The sequence below is a fragment of the Agrilus planipennis genome, unplaced genomic scaffold (assembly GCF_000699045.2).
Source record: "Agrilus planipennis isolate EAB-ADULT unplaced genomic scaffold, Apla_2.0 scaffold37, whole genome shotgun sequence".
Classification (NCBI taxonomy): Eukaryota; Metazoa; Arthropoda; class Insecta; order Coleoptera; family Buprestidae; genus Agrilus; species Agrilus planipennis.
The window spans coordinates 1,421,020-1,437,634 of NW_020438995.1; the positions used below are offsets into that span (position 1 = coordinate 1,421,020).

The following is a 16,615-nucleotide window of genomic DNA, read 5'->3' on the forward strand; positions in this document are numbered from 1 at the left end:
AAAATTAGCTGAAAATCTCGTTTTTACTTGATAATATAATGATAATATTTATAATTGTCTGAAATAAATGCAATTTTAAAGTTTTAATTATTATTTAAACATATTAAAAAGTTTTACGCTCATTATTAATAGAGATCGAAACTAAATATTTTTTTTGTTTCGAAGTTGAAATCAAGGCTTATTCACTGCCAAAAGCCAGTTAAAAATTTTCCATATTATTCGTTATTTCTTATTTTATTCGAAGTTTTTGGTCAAATGCCAAATTTTCTCTCAAGCCATATACTTTTTTTAGTATAGATAGTATTTATTTACCTCATGATATGCTGCAAAACCTAATTAATCACGAATTTCCAATTTTATGTCTCCGATTGTACCACCCAAACATCCTTAAATATCAATATGATCTATCAATCTATCAATAGGTTTATTCGTTTTTCTTTTAATAAGTTGGAGCTTTTTGTAATAATTTTACCTAGGTAAGCACAATTACCAAGCTACATATTCTAATATATTGTAGCCACAATTATTTCTTGCTATACCGAGTGTTCCCACATATTTATTAATAGTTTAAAAAAACGGCGTTATACCGTGAACTATTGCATATGAATAATATTGGCATTATGCGCAAAAGGTATATAATTACCTAATCTTATGATAAAATGCTGTATGCCGTTGATAACTAAACACAGTTTTCAATATTCGTGCATCATCTTCAAGATAGTCAGATCAGTTTGTACATATTTGCTTGACCTTATTATTCAAGATAACGCAGTCAAATAATTCTGAAACATCATCATATAATGTCTCAACTCTGCGTACATTCTGTTAGTAAAATGAAACCTTAACATAATATATACTAAAGAAAATCATGACAAAGAGGGTACACCTTAAAGTGTAATAATAAATTAATAAATAAATAAATGTCGCAGATACTCGACAGTGTCAATCGAAAAAAAAATGCTGTCCACATTTATTCACGTTAAGGAATGTTGCACTTAATTTCTTAGTACCCGAATTAAGTCACGATTTTGCTTAGTACATGAAATCGGCAAGTCGTCTATTGCTTATTTTATGAATTAGGCAAAATTTTGCCGAGTACACACAATCGGCAATTATACGTATTAAGTGTAATAAATACACCAATAGAACATCTTTCCAAGTAATATACGACTGGGGGAATAGTAAATATATCGGGAATTTACAGTAAGGGCTCAACAAAAACAGCGAAATATCAATCAATAAGGCTAAAGGACGTTCGATTTTAAAAGCGAAGATTTCATTTGTTCACGGCAATCAGCGGCGTAGCACAAATAATCGGATTAATAATATGTTGTTGACAATTGCGGTTTCCGTTATGCGATGTTCATACAATCGAGTATCTACTGTAATTATCTGGCGTTTAATATTCTTAGTCTTAATCTAAATGTTTTCAATAGGCAGCAAAACAAGAAATCAAAAACTGAATGTAGTTAATTTTCCTGTTTGCATTTCTACAGAGATACCTAATTATTTTGATTGTCTTTAAATTACTTGTCAGTGGCACACGTATGCTGCGCAGCTGTTATTAGTTTATTTATTTTATTTAGAAAATTTTTACTGTGAATAAATGGAGATTTTTTTTATTACATACGTTCTTGAGCCTTTACGATTACCAGGAAGTTAGAATCATGTGAAAAAACTTAATCCAACGACTGCGGCATGAAAATTTCTCTTTAGAAATTGGGTCGTAATAACATTCGTATTACCCGCATTCATGTTAACAAAACGTAAAGAAATTTAAGTAAATTGACGCACCTTTCTATAAATATGTAGTTAGGTGCATTATCATATCAACCAATATTTATTTACAGAAACTTATTACAATAATTTTTATTATTACCTGTAGAGTACTCGATTATACTAGAGTGAGGCAAGTGGGTGCACAAAAGAAGTGAAAGTGCAAAAAAGACACTTGACTGACATTTCATCATGCAACTTGAGTCATGGGTACTGAACCAAAAAAATAACCCACTGACTTGATGTTTTTAAAATAAACAAAAATTCGATGGAACAATAGTCATAAGAATACAACTGGCCAAATTTTATTACTGTACTGACCGAGTAATTTATTTTACAGTTCGCTGTATCAATTGTACAGGTTTATTACTTTATTTTATTTCCTTTTCAACCTTAATTTAAATGAATTGTTTGTACACTATTGTAAGAAAAATTAGGTTATCGGATAAATTGAGTTTCTAAAAGTAGTAATCAAGAAGACATAAGAGCAACAACTTAAGCCGAAGCAAATGGGGTTAAAAGTATCATGACTAATAAAATATAGAACAGGCAATCGTCTGTTGCGCGATAACTGCGTATTAATTTCGGTAATATCAGTTGTTAAATACAAAACGTAAACAAAACCTCATTGCCTACACGCAAATCGGATGGGCAACAGGCGATCGAGCACGATTTAGTGTCCTTGGTTGATAAAAAAGGATAAGAAACAATGTGAAGCGAATGGATCATGAGCAAAAAAAGATAGGAAACACCAGAGTCGCTGCGCGATAAACAACTGCACATCTATTTCCTTATTGTCAGTTGTCAAACACAAAACGTAAACAGGATCTCCATGGAAATCTCGTTGTCCACGCGCATCTGCGTGTTAAATCGATAGCGCACTGCGTCACTGCGCAGCGACCTGCCGAGTAGAATTGGAGTACGTTTTCATGCCACAAGCTGTAAGCAACGCATGTAGTTATGCTCCTATCTGTTCTTGTCTTGATGAAAAATCGAACACAATTTAGCATTATTACCTACTGTAATTGTTTCGCCCTGGCAAAACTCGAAATTTGTTACTGCATTTTTTTTATAACTTATAATGTAACACAATAAAGAATATTCAACTCATTTGGAAATAGCTTTTCGGATTACCAAACACAATGTAATACTTTTAATATTTATCACTGGAACACAATGTAAAATAGGCCACTTTCTAAAAGGTTCCAAAACTGCATAAACTTGACATTACGAACCTTTTTAATATTTAAACATCGTATCAGTGTTCTCAATTTCGCAAATATGGATCAACCCAAATGGCGAGCCGGAACCCGCTCGATCGCAAAACCTATACGTTTTCTTGCGTTTAAACCGTTTAATCCGTAGCACGTAGAGCAAATACAAGCCATGGTTTCAATTGCAAATATATAAACATGAATTATGTTGACGAATATGCAGACGTGACTCCGCATATTTTATGCAAGCACATAGTTAAATGCATTGTGCTTATATGGAGTCGAAATGTCGCGTTTATAAACCTACCTGCCCACTCTACCTGGTTCGCGTAAGTTGCATGCCGCGCCGTCATGAACAGATGAGCAAACAGAAAGATGAAAGTATCGTAGAATAATTTATTGTTGTTCCGAATATGAGCAATACTATACGGTTGGCATTTCTACGAAAAGACTGACGCGACGACAAACTATTGTATTGTTTTGTGTTCAGAGGCACGTAACAAGAAAGCGAAAGCGTTAGGAATCCTAATTGACACTTTACAGCAGACGAAATCTTTCATGTTGCAAAAAGTTATTAAGAGAAAAAATCAACAGAATAATGAAATAAGAGCATAAGATATGTAAGAGTGCGTTCATCGAGTCGTATCGTAAACACGATATAATTTTTAAAATTGACTTTTCTATTCGCACCTTCAGAATTCTTCAGTTGCGATCACTGGTGGATTTTTAGATATTAAAAATTATGCATTGTGAACCCCAGATGATAGAAAAAGGAAACCTTATTCACATTATTAAATTTTTTGTCACTATAATATAAGTTGAATGATCAAATATCCTTAAAATGATTTTGTAGGACAGGTATGATAATTATTGATTGTGTATTGATTAAAAACTTTTGCTTTAACTTTTTATTACGGTGAGTCTGGTCCTGTGACATTAACAAAACTCCGTTCAATTCTAGCCTGTCCGAAATCAAAATTTTGGATTGAAGGGGATAGTAATATTCAGTACTTACTAAGAACATAACATAAAACCTTTTTTATTTCACTGTTCGAGAATCGTCAATTTAGTGCCTACTTATTGAAGTTTTTCTGTACCTTACAATTATAACCTTACTTGGTACACATACAATTTTCTTTTTTGCATTGCATTTTGCTACAAATTAGAAAGTTTTTTTGTAATTTTTCAAAATTACTTGGAAAAAAAATGTTTCTTTTAACCTCATCGTCAGTCAGATTTTTGTTTGGGTAGTTTTTCAACAATACGATTGGTTTTTTGAGTAAAATCAAACTGCCTGTAATATATGTACAAATAACTGTCTTTTTTACAGTCCAACTATGTGCTATAAGCTGACAATAAGTATTGGAGCACAACAACTTTTAAAACAATTTTTATCTGTTTTTTGTCTGTCTGTTCAGGCTAATACTCGAAAGGATAGAACTCATTTTGATGTAGTAAGACTTTGCTGACATGAAGAGGAGGTTGTCAGGAGTTATGTTATCTAAGCATTACAGGGTATTGCTTTTAAGTAGTTTATTGGTTAAAATATCATCTTTATAACAAACAATTACAATTAACATTGCCGGAAAATACAATTATAGGTTTCAGTAAAAACTCACGATTAGTAGATTGAAGTACCTACGCAATTTCTTTAATTATCCATAGCAAATATATTCCATTCTACCTCAGGATTGAACTTGTCTAGATTTTGATTATAACGTATTTACATACAATATGCAAGACTACACAATAAATGGGAATCAGCACTTCTTGACTTGATCCCCTTCTCATTGTCTAGTGCGCCCGTGGGAACTAATAAAACAGCAGCGAATGCTCTGGAACAAAGAATCGTGCAATAAAGACAAGCGACGGAGTCAAATACGTGATCTCATTTTGAAAAAGCATTCCCAAGCTACTTACTATAAACTATACTGAAGTTCGTCTAATTTAATGCCAAAAGCCAATAATAATAACACAACATAGTTAAATTTAATTAAAGGAAAACTGAAACAAAACTGTGTAATAAAGATTGTGCGTTTTTTGTGTTACAAAGAACAATAATATAAAATTGTGCAACAACTTTTTTTTACTAAAGACGCTTTTCGAATGTATTTGCTTTGTTGCTCCTATCTGTAGACTTCTTGTTTGTAGATACAGATTTATTTCTTTTGTTTTGTTTTTGTGCTAGAAATTCATAAAGAACTATAGATCGTTTACTTCGTTTTGTAACAATAAAATTCGAAGCACTGACGATATTTTTCAGCACGAAAAATGTAACTTTCCCTATTGCAACTTGTGCCTATTGAATTTAAAATATTAAAGGCAATTTGTTTATATTTCGTATTGCAATTTTTTACGATTTTTATAAAGTGCGGTTTTCTAAGGAATGAAGAAATTGTGCTCTGATTAGCACGGCATTTTTTTCTTCTAGATAAAATAAAAGCACGTGACCTATTATTTTGTAATTCCTAACCGCACGACAGACATCTCTTCTGCGTAATTTCAATTTTTATGTTCAACAGTAGGTATTTACGAGTTCCATTTTCCATTAATTTCCTTCTATTATCTTTTAACAGTAACAGACAGTTCAGTGTTCGTTCCAATAGGAGGATGTCGATAAATACCACACTGCACCGCTATGATAATTTCTATCGACTTGCACATACAGATAATATGATTCTACAAAGTAAATCAGGCTACCGAGTTATAACAACAATAAAAGCACAAGGCTCAATTCATACCTGGTTTTCTAGACAAAAAAAATACCGTAACACATCAATTTATATTTTCCTCTTCAGTGAACATGTCGCTTTTTATTACATACATTATCAACAATGTCTTCATTCTGTTATTATACCACCAAACACCGATACAAATAACAGTTCAATATAAACTAGTAATGGACCGGGTACCTACCCGGTTTAGGTCCGGTCTCCTGCGGATCCGGCATTCTTTTTAGGATCCGTATCGGAGTAATTGTACCAGAGAAAAAAGAAAAAACAAACACTAGCAATAATAATTTTAAAAGTATAACAAAAGACCTACCTAATTAAAATTGGTAATTATGATTGTATTGGGGTAGATCGTTTGTTCTAATTTATATTATTTATCGATTCTTTTGCTAAACTATTTCTTATTTCGATATAGTTGTTGCATTTACTTTTTCTCGTGAAAAAAAAAAAATACATTACTATGGCCGAATTGTTACAACTGCTGTTGTTTATTGGTATATCAAGTTTTGATTAACGATATCTTGTTAGTATTATTTTGTCACCTGCAAACTTTTACTAGGTTTGTTTAAAAAGTATCGCGAATTTTATGTTGTTTCAAAAATTATTTATTTATTTATGAATATCTATTTTGTCTCCTTTAAAGTAATCCTCACCAGATATTATACACTTGTGCCAACGTTTTTTCCAATCCTCATGAACTTCAAAAAAAAAAATTTTTGTGATCTTATTCAGTTCCTCCTTCGATACTTATCTTTATCTCCTCAATTGTAGCGTAGCGTCGTCCTTTAATGGGCCTCTTAAGTTTAGGCAACTAGAAAAAGTCATAGGGGGCCAGATCTGGGGAATACGGTGGCTGCGGCATTATTCGCGTACAAGCAACGATGTGTGACCAGGGGCGTTATCATGGTGCAAAAGTCAATTTTTCTTCTTCCACAAATCCGGGCGTTTCTGGCGGATTGCTTCGGGCAAATTGCGCATAACACACAGGTAATATTCCTTATTGACCGTTATACCCTGTGGCAAGAACTCATTATGCACCACGCACCTGCAATCGAAGAAACTTGGCGTACTTTTTTAGGTCTTGGCTGTACGGCAGCTTCCATTGAGGTAATTGAGCTTTGTTTTTGCATGTCATAATCATAAACCTATGATTCGTCACCACCCTCTGGAGCAAATTTGGGTCGTCGCGGACAGAGTCCAAGAGCTCCTTAGCAATATTAATGCAGTGTTGCTTTTAGTCGAAACTGAGCTATTTTGGTACGAATTTCGCGACGACCCGTCTGATTTCTAAATCATTGGTAAAAATCGAATGGCATTTAGTTTCTCAGCAACTTTAGCGTTTAAACGACTTTTTGAAGGGAACTAAATGTGGTTTGCGACGTCGGTGAGAGGGTATTTAAAGAAAGTCCATCAAAACGGAGAAGACATGAACCATTAACCATAGTGGTTTTTTATCCGGCACAGCTAATGCCGGGTTTGCGGTTATCCGGTACCCGGCAAAATCATTATCAGGTGCATCTCTAGTGTAAACTCTTCGTAAAGAATTTTCGTTATGGGGAGCACTGGAAAAAGTACTCGAAGTTTACAAATGAAATTATTAGTTTTTTTGTAGGAGAGAGATGATGATTTTCATTATCCATATTAGTAATTAGTCGATCCCCCCGACAATTAAATGGTAAAAAGATATTACGAGAAACATCAACAAATCTATCCTACAATTAGTAGCATGCTGTCATGACGAAGACCCAAACCATTCTCTCTTTAGCAACAGCAAATCGTGATGACTCAAACACGATTCTGCTTCAGGGCATAAAACTAGAAGTCAAGTTTTCAGAACTAACGTCATTCTAAATATGTATATATTATTTATGTTTATTTAACTACATTACTAAGTCATTCTGCTAACAACAATCCGATTCTCCATTCTCCATTCTCATATTAGAAATGACAAATAGTATTGCGTACATACAGGGTGATTTATCTAAGCCGTTTAAGTTTATAGTAAACAGAAGAAATGTCGATACTTGGTATAAGTAATTCTGAAAGTCAAAAGGATTTATTTATGAAAATGTTTTCGAAATTGTAATATTTTCAGTTCAGTTGCAAGCGCGTCATTACGTACTGAATTTCGGGTATTGTTAGGGAATTTAGGGATTATAGGATTACTTCGTTGTCCCTGTGACTATCTGTCTGTTTAACAAGAACCTTTTTTTCGGGAACGCGTTGCGGTGTCAAGTTGAAATTAATATCAAATTCTCAGGTCTACAAACCCCCTGGAGCTGTTAAAAAATTAAACTTCTAAGACAACGCCATCAACATATATGGCCGTTTATGGCGCTTATTTTGACACTCGCAAGGTAATCAAAACCTATTAGAGTACTTCCAGTTGACCCAGAATCATTAAATTTGACAAAAAAAAAACATGTCTTACAGTACAAGTAAAAGGAAAAATCAGGAAACCGTAAATTTGTAGTTGCATCGCAAAAAAAAATTTTAATTGTAACATTGTAATTATACATTTTGGGGATTGATTTGGAGGGGCAGGGAAGTACACCCTCTCTTTAAAATGATGTTTAATGATCTATTCACACTATGGGAATACTCTCGGTAGGTACGTTTTCGGTCCAAGATACATACATCACTTCATATTCACATTAGTATTCAAGTTTTGATCGAGTTTCAGTCTTATTTCTACAGTCGTGGAGAAATACCGTTCAAATTGTCCAATAAAAATGCGAAAAACTGAAGACGAATATTATAACCTGTATATGCTATTTTTTAAGTTTATAATTTAACTTTCAATTACATAATAAATTCTATCGTATCATCAGATTCTGAAAGATTAGATTGATAATAAGGGAATTAAGAACAGTCAAAAACGTGTTCATCACACTACCGATACAATCCGGCACAAATTTCGATAAAATATTTCTTCAAATGTGTTGATATGGGAACAGATGATACAAAAATCGGCATGATAACGCCAGTGTAAACAGGGTCATTGTTTCTCCTGTAAAACTATTTTACCGGACCGAGGACGGCCCTGTAGTGGGAATCAAGCCTAACAATAACTACGTACCTATGATAACCTAGGATAATTATTCTACTTTCAATAACTTTTTAAACTTATGAATCCATCGATTTTTTTCTAAAAATATATAAAGTATTTAAACACGTGCTTGTGTTACATCAAAATATATACACACTTAGACTGCTTAAAGTGCCTCCCATAAATTTTTATGGTTTTTCTTGTGAAGAAGTTGTTGTTTTATTTACTTTGAAGTTCCCCGTAATGCGTCGAAAAAAAATGTAACACTTGTAAATGCGTCAAACGTACAACATACGGTATTCCCTTACTACCAGTTTAAACATCTTCAGTCTTCACATTTGTCTAATAACGTAAGCGAAATGTAACATCTGTTTATCTACATTCATATTGTTGCATTCCCTTTTACATTTACACAGAAACAAGTTCATATCCATGTATCGAAAAGAGTCAATGGCTTCAAACACTACAGCTTTTGTTAGTCATTTACCGGAAACGGGTCTCATCACATTTGTGCATATGATCTTCGACGTAATTGTATTTAAACGTGCATGCTACAGTTATACGGGTAACTTGACATATTATGCATGCTAGGACGTCGCTTTTCAATTTTTTAAAGTAAGGATTATTATTAGCGTGCCTACATCCTTATTGAAACTTTGTCTTCGTTTAATATAAGTAGGTACACGTTGATAACAATGAAGCTGATGATGGATCTAATTAATTATGTTATTGAGCACTGTTCGTACTTGCTATAAGCATACAACTTAAAGATCTTGCAGATAGTTGGAATTGTCGTGGACCGCGATTCGAACCATTTAATTCTTCACATCAACGGTCAGACAGGAAGCTCTTACAGAAAGTCCTCTTCTAACAATAAGAAGGGATATCGACTTGTCAAATTGAACTCCCGTTCCCTTCGCTATGTGTCTTATTCAACCCTGTATGTTGTAATTTAAAATTCCGCGTTGATGGTTACCAAGAAAATATCGAACAGAAACTTAATTTAGGTGCAATATTTTTAAGCCTTTAGTACCTACACAATTTAGCTTTATAATGTAAATCAATTTTTTTATTCAGTTAAAATATGTATACGTAATGTTTGTACTATCTTTATACAAAAGTAAACATTTAATATATTTTGCTTTACCTTATGAATATTTGATGGGGAATGGATGACCAAAACCAAGAGGATTTCCCCTGAAAACAAAACAAAGACTTATAAATAACAGATAATGAATACTGTGCTTAATAAATGAAGTTAGTTTTGTTACAGAAATAGTGTCGGATTACCCTTAATCTCAATACTCACCAGCGGCTACCTCGCGATCTCATAATACATACTATTATTTTGGTAACATTTTTAACAATTGTTTTACATAACGTTTATTAATAAAAGATTCCTCAATATGAAAACATGCTGCGTTTTAATTCTAGTCTAGTCATAAATGGGTGCAGTAAAAATACATTCTCAACGTCGCCAAGACTCATGATTAGTGATAGATAAAAAAAAGCAAATAATGAGCAAGATAAAATATGGATATTATCAAATTTAAAATACGTTCAATCTTACGGTGGTTCTTCCACTAATACGTATATATTGAACTGCTTTTCCAACGAAACACCCGAAGCAGAAACTCAACCTGTTTCTACCGATTAATTTGAGTTGTTTGGTTTTGAGTTTAAGATATACGTATCTCAAAACCGTAGTTAAAGTTAAATAAAGTTGGCCTTCAAAGAATACATCTAAACGATTAGAAGATACTTTCTTCTTTCATTATTTTTTCCAATTTTCTGTAGTATTATTTGGAAAAGGACAGCGTTTCTGTGGCAGCTTAAAAAGGAAAAGCACACGAAGAGGAAAGCAGTAAAATTTCTTATGTGGAGCCTGAGACTCGATCATTGGAGTAGACAAGATTAAACGTTACGAATGTGAATGTTTCTTCAGATGATTGTATTATGAGTGCAGGTAAAATTATAATAGAAAAACGCCTTTTTTCCATTTTAATTCGGTAACATCTTCACTACAGAAGTCGGATGAAATTTTACAAAACCCTAACTCTCTAAAATCTAAATCCAGCATTTATATAGTGATAATAAAATTACATTGGTCGTTTGTCACGCGAAACACACCTTCTTTTTGTATTTCTAATAAAAGTTAACATTTGTAAGTGGATTCAGCATATTACCACATACGAGGGTGGATTGATAAGTTTCCGGCCTGACCAAGAAAAACAAGGTTTTTAAAAATTTTTTTTTTTTATTTCTCAACATAATCTCCTCCAAGGCTGATACATTTCTCATAGCGGTGTTCCAGTCTATTAATGCCATCTCTATAGACTGATTCGTCAAGCTCCTCAAAATAACCATTTACAGCTTCGATTACTTCTTCATTGTCCGCAAATCTCTTACCGCCAAGCCATTTTTTGAGATTAGGGAACAGAAAATAGTCACTCGGGGCTAGGTCTGGAGAGTAAGGAGGGTGCGGCATCAATTCAAACTTTAGATCGTTGATTTTAGCCGTCGCAACGATTGACGTGTGCGCTGGTGCGTTATCGTGATGAAACAAGATTTTTTTCTTCGCCAGATGAGGTCGTTTAATTTTCACCTCGTGGCTCAAACGTTGCAATAAGTCTGCGTAGTATTGACCAGTGATAGTATTACCCTTTGCAAGGTAATCAATGTATATAATACCTCTTGCATCCCAAAAAACAGTAGCCATAACCTTGTTCGCCGAAAAAATTGTTTTTGCCTTCTTTGGAGTTGGTTCCCCTGGTCCAATCCACTGTTTAGACTGTTCTTTGGTTTCAGGAGTGTAGTGGTGGACCCACGTTTCGTCAACGGTTACGAATCGACGCAAAAATTCGCTTGGATTACGCTTATACAATGACAAATTTGCGGTAGAAATGTTTTTTCGAATCAATTTTTGGTCGACTGTTAGCAAACGCGGCACCCATCTTGCACAGAGCTTTTCCATATGCAAATGTTGGTGCAAAATATGTTGCACACGTTCATATGACATCTTACAGGTCTCAGCTATCTCACGCACTTTCAATCTGCGGTCTCCCAGCACTATTTGATGAATTTTTTCGATCATATCTGGAGTTGTGACCTCAACGGGGCGTCCTGAGCGAGGCCCATCAGAGGTGCTCACACGACCCTTTTTAAACTCGGAAACCCACTGCTTAACGGTTGAATATGACGGGGAGGATGTCCCCAGTGTTGAGTCCATCTCTTTTTTAATTTCCTTCGGCGTTAACCCCTTCAAATAAAAGTATTTGATGACAGCACGATTTTCCTGCTTTTCCATTTTTACGAAAACCACAGAGGCGTCTTGTTCAGCGTGCTGTCAAACCTACACTAGCAAGGAGATCGGGCTGAAACTATAGCTACAAGCTATCCAAGGATGGTACTATAGAATGTCACCTCAAGGTAGGCCTAGTGGCGTCATCTCTTGGTTAGGCCGGAAACTTATCAATCCACCCTCGTATTATCGAGGACCCTCTTCTCTTTACTGTGGACAATTATTCCATTTTCTCAACACTTGCCATTAACACCAATTAGTACCGTTTAATTATCCAGAATAATTTCACTAAGGAACTTACCATTCATACGCATGTTTCAGAGGAAGAACCTCATCATTGTTGTGTACACAGTCCGTAATAACTTCACATAAAGATAAATTAAACGAATTGTTTTGTTGCAGCCGCAGTTACAGACATATAGGTACTTGAGACGTAGAAATGATATTTGTTCCTTTAGCCACGAAATATGATAAAAATAATACCAAAAATTTCATTTGCGATAGCTTATCAATTCGTTACTTAGAATCGTCGACGTTTAGTTATATCTTACGTACATATTAAGCCGCAATTTAAGAAAAATATTTCAACTTTGTTATTACTCGCCAACACATTTGCTAGAACCTAAAAATGATAAGCCATTATATTAAAAAAAAACTATTGTAACTTTTCGTTCGTGAGGTCAGAAAATTTTGGCATACAATTCACAATCTTTGTACCTACTGTAATCCAATCCGATTGAGCGTTAGTTAATCCCTTTTAAAGCCAGATGTTTTTAGAATCGCCCAGACGGAAATGATAACAGCGATTTATTCGAATTGGCTGCGAAGCACAATATACATTTGATATTCCAATCTAATTTGGTAATTTAAATTTTCCTTCGAGCACATGATTACGTAAGTTGGAATCACTTTCATCAGTCGATGAGAATGGCATGTTAAACGATTTAAAGGATTCCAGTCTCGTATCTTCTGTTCATACACTAGCGAATATGTATAAGTGACATCATGTCGAATACCAATAAAATGTCTCTAAATACCGAAAAAGAGTAGAGTCTAATAAGGGGCTTTTTGGACTAATCATAAGTTTCACTGACATTCAGTTTTTAGCACAATAAGTATTTATGAAATTTAAATTAAATTGAAATTTGTTCTATATAATAACATGTATTCTTTTTTTTTTTACTAATTAGCCAAAAAAACACCTTTTCGGACTCTCATCTTCTGTAGCCAAATTTTCACAGTTTGTTCAAGTTGATCGTCTGATTCAGTTTTGGGGACTGGTGGGTCAAATGGTACCCTTTTGGAAAGTTGGGGTCAAGACCTCTAGAATAATACCACCCTCAGGGGAAGAAGCCAAAGTAACCATTAGCGACCTAGGTTAGGAGTGACTCCTAATATTTGTTGTTGAAATGGATCAAGAGCCAAGTTCTTCTCTGCACGCTGAAAATGGTATTACGCGAAAGGTCTTGACTTAAGCTTTCGAAAAAGGGGTCACTCGACCCCCAACTGACTAAAATTAGCCGAATGCATCATACCAACCATAGTAGGGACGTTTAAACTTGGCATGGTCTACATTAAAACTGTCGCATTTATGTTCTTCTTTCAACGTACTAACTAGAGCGATTGCTGACAGAACGCCTACATAGAAAAGAGATGTCAGATAGGAATTGCAGCGGACACTAATCAAGAAAAGGAAATAATATTACACCAGTTAATGTGTAACAGGATGAGGTGCAAACGAGCATAATTTGGGCATATCCAAAGATGTAGATATTCTAGATCACACCCAACGCTGCTTTCCCAGAATTGCATGGGAAGCCATTGAAATCTTCGAACGCCCAGATAATTTCAATAGGAAAAAAGAAAAACGGGCGCTATAAATGAAGCAGTTGCTACAGTTGAAAGACTACCGAAACGGCGGTTGCCCAAACGACGCAGATTTTGCTTTTTCTTTTTTAATTTAAATAATACAAACTTATAAACTTGTTGTTGTGGATAAACTAATTATCATTCCGTAGCTATTCGTTTTAGCTGCACTTTTTCACCTTTGCAGTTCAATGCCGACTAAATTAAGTAATAGTGTACCCGTGTTTCAAGGAGGAATGTGTGTAGATAACTTAAAAAGGAAAATAAAACAAACTGCCCATATTTAGTCATATGAATGTTAAGTAGGTTAATGTAGAACTTAAGCACCGAAATTCAAAAAACACCATTGTTCTGTTACTGTTTTCTAGTATTAATCACGCCTGAAGGCATTTTCGTGTTATCTGTTGTGAAATTTGTCCTACAAAAACCAGGCAATTCGACGTCCTCAGTAAAGTACTTATCCTAACAATTAAACATTAACTGAGTAAACATGTGAGGTTTTGAAACGCAATAGTTCGTTGTCATTTCTTATTATAATCGTACTTTTACAAGTTAGTAGTAATTGTCTCCATTATAAGATATAAAATAAAATAAACTCAAGTACAATATATGTATATCCGAATTTGTCGGAAGAAAGAACAGTTCCTATCGACCTTGAATGCTAAAATCAACTACAGTACTGTCATCACCATTAAGGTTGTCAGTTCTAAGACTGGTTGGACACGCACCTCCACTATTTCTTACGCCAAAAAGTGGAGCATCGCACATCCTTAATTATTTGTAAATCTTATCTAGATTTACCTCTACTCCTCTTAACTCCTGTTTCTGCTTCTAATGTGTCTCTCAGTAGCCCTTCATGTTTGAAAAGGTGCCTAACCAACCTCTCGCCTATTTCTTATTGACTACCATAATGACCTCTATTCTCCTATTTTTTCTAATACCTCTTGATTTCTAACCTTCTCTATTCACGATATCCTCATCTTTCGTCTGTAATACCACATTTAACAATCTTTTTTGAATTTCTAAATTTTCAGTTTGCGAGCATGAAAATGACTTGTTATTGTTGAAAGTGACTCAACGTTGCTCTATATCAATGCTTCTTAAATCCTGAATTTTCCAATTTCCTAGATACCGGAGATCAGTCACTTCTTTTTTTAATTTTTCGTCTCCTATATTCGCTCTTTTTGCACAAGATCGCGTTTATTTATTACTAGCGTATTCGTGCGTGTTGAATTGTTAAATTTTTAAAATTTGAATTGTTCGAATCAGTGACTTTCGATTTAATAATTCAATGTTCTTTGATTCAAATTTAGGTGCGGGGCTTCAAATGTTGCTCGAAAAAATTTCGTCAATAGGGAAAAAATATTGAAATTGAATAAAGTGAGATGCTGAATATTACATGTTGCAAAGGTGACGTCCTCGTTTAGTTTTTCAGCATCTATACAATAACATTAATATTTTAAGTAGAAATTAAATTATTCTGTCATATTAGTAATGTTTAGAAGACGTCCAACAGTTCTTAAATTGTTAGAGGCTAATTTCTATCCGATGTCTGCTAGAATTCATTATTACCATTCGTTTTGGGAGTTACATTTTATTTTCATTTAAGTCTTCAATTATGCATTATGTTGACCGCACAAACTACAGACATTCCTTCCATTTGACTGACTAATGATCTACGTTTTACTACACGAATCTAAATTTCGGAAAAGAAAAAGGACAGCGAAATTTACATATGAAAATTAATTGATGCAATAAATAGGCAAAACTTTTTTATTTACTTCAAAGAGGATGATATGCCGACAATGCGTACGAACGTTTTAAATCTCAGAAATATAAGTACCTAAAAACGTTCATTCACGAATTCTGTATATATACTATTCAAGGTATTGATAAAGTAGATAAGGTACGATGATTAAAGTTATTGTACCTACATTTATTTTTTTTTTCACGTTTTATGGAAACAGCTAAACAAGTATAAGTATAGGTTTCGATAAGGAAAACATTTTAATGGTTTAATGGTTAAAAGCTTTTTGTTTTACAGCGTACCTAATAAAAGAATCTATTAAGAATATCGCTTTTCTCTGTTTCGGTTTTTACACTCATTTACTTGTAAATTTATTATTTTCTTTCTTTACCTACATTACGGTGTATAATGGCCAAGTTTCAAAGATCCTTTAAACGTCGCTATAAATGATATCTACATTCTTTGTAAACCTGTACATATTTTTATTGTACCCGATGAAATTTTACATTCTATATGTGTATGAATATGAATACTGACCACTTTTTTTTCTAATTTTGCACCTAATGGATGCCTACATAAAATTTACTAAAATCAATTTTAATCTTCAGCTATGTCTTTACATGAGTCACTATATTCTGTCTTACTTAATCCCATGCTTAACTGCCTGAGTAAAAATTAAAATAATTATAACACCACCGAATCGCCTCCAAATATCTGAAATGACATAAATTACCACCGAAACAGTTCCTACGAATTAGACGAAAATTTAAATTCTAAAATTACAGCAAAATACTACCCTTTGAAACTCTAAAACAGCTCCAAACTAGCACCAAATTAAAAAAGATCCGAAAGAGCCCTCAAACAGCGCCTCGCCAAAAAACATACTATAATAGCTCCAAAACAGCATCACATACAAAATCATCTAAAACA

The 16,615-nt window shown here is 33.9% G+C and overlaps 1 protein-coding gene and 1 long non-coding RNA gene across 6 annotated transcripts in view; one reads left to right on the top strand and one right to left on the bottom strand.

The window, feature by feature from the left end:
* Positions 1 to 16,615, top strand: part of LOC112904791 — a 244,775-nt gene that overhangs the window by 181,391 nt on the left and 46,769 nt on the right. The window lies entirely within an intron of this gene.
* Positions 1 to 16,615, bottom strand: part of LOC108745126 — a 58,998-nt gene that overhangs the window by 30,467 nt on the left and 11,916 nt on the right. The window contains exons 1-3 of one of the 5 annotated variants that reach the window (XM_018481208.2): positions 12,374 to 12,471; positions 9,919 to 9,968; positions 4,633 to 4,825 (exon numbers count right to left, since the gene is read on the bottom strand). The exons of 1 other annotated variant lie outside the window; for it this stretch is intronic. The gene's annotated coding sequence lies outside the window, so the exon portion shown is untranslated. Of the gene's footprint in view, positions 1 to 4,632; positions 4,826 to 9,918; positions 9,969 to 12,373; positions 12,472 to 16,615 lie in introns of those variants that run through there. 3 more of the 5 variants (XM_018481205.2, XM_018481206.2, XM_018481204.2) reach the window with 3 other exon arrangements.